The 3,060-nt window shown below is 37.5% G+C and overlaps 1 long non-coding RNA gene across 1 annotated transcript in view; it reads left to right on the forward strand.

Moving 5' to 3' along the window:
• LOC105156956 overlaps positions 2,456-3,060 on the forward strand; it is a 1,688-nt gene continuing 1,083 nt past the window's right edge. The window contains exon 1 of the long non-coding RNA XR_847401.1: positions 2,456-2,502. This is a non-coding gene — a long non-coding RNA (uncharacterized LOC105156956). The remainder of the gene's footprint in view (positions 2,503-3,060) is intronic.

Consider the following 3,060-nt stretch of genomic DNA (forward strand, 5'->3'; position numbering starts at 1 on the left):
GTGAAATTATTCTGTAAGTTAGCAGCATAAGAAACAAAACAACTGTCTAGGACATGTAACAAAGAAAAACCTTGCGGTCATTATATAAGAAACAAGGTAAAAAACACTGCAAGAAACTGGCAACAAAGAAGCATATAAAAAATAATAGAGAAGCAATCTTCTCGACTCAAACGCACAACAATGACTATCTAATTAACAGCTGGTTAGAAGAGCCATGTGAACCATGACTTATAACACCGTGTTGTGAATTAGCAGTATAAGAAAACCAAACCACTGTTCAGGACATAAAACAGACAAAGCCTTGTGGCCGTTAAATAAGAAATAAAGTTAAAATTCTACAACTGGCTAATGAAGAAGCATATACAAAATATCAGAGAAGCAATCTTTTCGACCCAAAAGTACACCAATAATAAGTATCTAAGGAACAACTTTGTAAGAATAAATCAAGGCAACTAAATGGAGAAACATGCAGTGGATCAACAGTCTATAGTTAGAAAAGAAAAAAATGCAAAATGAAGCCATCAAAGGTTTTGCCTACTCAGAGACTCCAATTCTTCTAGAAATTTTATTCATATAAAGTCAAGAAACAATCAATACGTTGATTTTTGACATTTCCTGAAACCAAAACACCAACCGAATACACTCCAAACAGACCGCGAACAGTAATGTACGACAAGCAATGCACAGAGCACAACACACGCGTCAGAACACAACCACAGAGAGCAATGTATAAACCAAAAAAGAACGGACAATGAAACACACGCGTCAAATTTTTATTCATCTACTGCAAGATGTTCTAGTGAATTGACAGCAGAAATTTTCTTCTTCCTTGCGTTTTCTGGATATCAACATCATCATATATCATGCCTTTTGAAGCTCCCCATTTGTTTTGCATGGGCTTCCTTCACATAGGATGAGAACTTGTTGCATGTTAATTATAGTTTTATAACTATCTTCATTTGTGTAATTTTATATATATATATATTTTTTGAAATTATAAATTTTTCCTCTTTTAAGTTTTTGCATCAAAGAGTACCTTTCTTTACACATACATTTCTAATATGAGTATACAAAGAATATTTACATTTGTATATTTGTAGAAATAGAACGTTGATGTTCGATCAAATTTAGATTACTAGCCGTTGAAATGGGGTCGGGGCTGTAAATGTTATAAATTTAGAGAGGGAGGTTTTAGTAATTCGAACGAGCCCTTACATTGTTCTGTTATTTTGTATATGCTTCTTCATTAGCCAGTTTCTTTGCAGGGTTTCTATCTTGTTTTTCTTATTTAATGACGATAAGGTTTTCTCTGTTATATGTCGTGGAGTCGCTATATTTCTTATGATGCTACGATTCACACCACAGTTCTCCATGCACCAACTTTGTTATGCATCATGGTTTAGACAACTCTTCTGACTAGTTGTTCGTTAGATACTCATTGTTGTTGTACTTTTGAGCCAAGAAGGTTCTCTGTTATTTTGCATATGCTTCTCTCTTAGTTGCTTTCTTGCAGAGCTTTTCTGTTACCTTTTTACTTATTTTGACTAATAATAATAATAAATTATAATGATGTCTACTCAATATACTAATATGTCTAATAATGATAAATAATCACAATAAAATCATATAAAGCGAGACAAATACCCACATGTCCGGTAAAATTAGAATACATGACATCAAACTTGTTCATGAAACTTTAATCTTAGAATCATTAGGCTAAGGCATTATCGGTGTTTATTAGTTCCTTATTAATGTAATAACAGTTATGCACGGGGTCCTCAGTCACACAATTTTTTAAGTGTAAGTGGAGACAAGTATAAAAAATTTTCTAATGTAAACAAAATAAATAAATAAAACAAATAGAGTTATAAAGAAAGAATCAAATTAGGAAATAGATTGTTCACTGATGTAGTCGAGGTTTTTTTGCTAAAGGATAAAATCGGGATTTTACCTCGACGCAATTGCACACCAGGTGAAATGCAATTCCCACAGACGGCGCCAATGATGTAGTCGAGGTTTTTGTGCTTAAGGATAAAATGAGAATTTTACCACGAAGCAATTGCACACCAGGTGAAATGCAATTTTCGCAAAAGGTGCAGTTTTCAAGAGAATGGTGTCTAGTCAATGAATAGTAACCCTTCTTAAAAAATTAATATTTTGGTATTTAGAATAGTGTTGAAAATTATATGGTGTATTGAGTTGTATTTGCTTAGTGTGTGTCTCACACATATCAGATTACTTTTTTACCCTTACAATTTAATATATTTTTTACTAATGTATATCATACAGCCCCCACTCTCGGATGGAATATGCACTTGCTGATGTAATATTTTGTGCGAGAGTAAACATTAAAAAAGACTAACTACAAATAATAAATGGGAGTGGGTTGGTGGTTGGGGCCTATTAATTGTCTCCCATCTACATACTTATATTTTTTCCCTTGCATTTGCTTTCATTCCATTTGCATCTCTATTTCCAAACCTCTCCACATGGCTAGCAAAGGTAACTTCCTTAGTTAAATTTTTGCTTCTATTTTCATTTGGTGCACTTGCTTAACTTTTACTTCTTTGATTGAGATGTGGAGTGGAGAGGGTGAATGTGAGAGTAGCCGATGGGTGACGACATGCCCGACGGAAGGGAGGGTAAGGCGAAGGTGGTTGGAGGCACGGGACGAGATTTCGAGCCAAGGGGGGGACGCCCCATCGTTGGGTTGAGGCGAGGCCTCGAGGAGGGGGGGGCGAGTCCCTCCCTCCCAGCCCGAGGCCGTGCCCCCCTTCCCGGCCTTGAGCTGGGGGCGCCCTCTTCAGCTTGAGGCGGCGCCTCGGGCTGGGGGGTTGGTGTTCCACCTCCGGCCCAATCCGCCACGAGCTGGGGAGGGGGGGCGAGGGCCCTCCCCCAGGTGCTTCGGTTATAGGCTTTGGTAGAGGAGAATTTTCGGACTTTGTTCCTCCTGCCGAAAAAATTTGGGATGATCTTCCTCCATATTTAGAAGGCTACTCCCCTGACTATATTGGCGCGATTATGAGTTTGTCTAAGTGTCCTTCTTTTGACTCAGGTGAG

The sequence above is a fragment of the Sesamum indicum genome, linkage group LG3 (genome assembly GCF_000512975.1).
Source record: "Sesamum indicum cultivar Zhongzhi No. 13 linkage group LG3, S_indicum_v1.0, whole genome shotgun sequence".
In the NCBI taxonomy this organism is placed as follows: Eukaryota; Viridiplantae; Streptophyta; class Magnoliopsida; order Lamiales; family Pedaliaceae; genus Sesamum; species Sesamum indicum.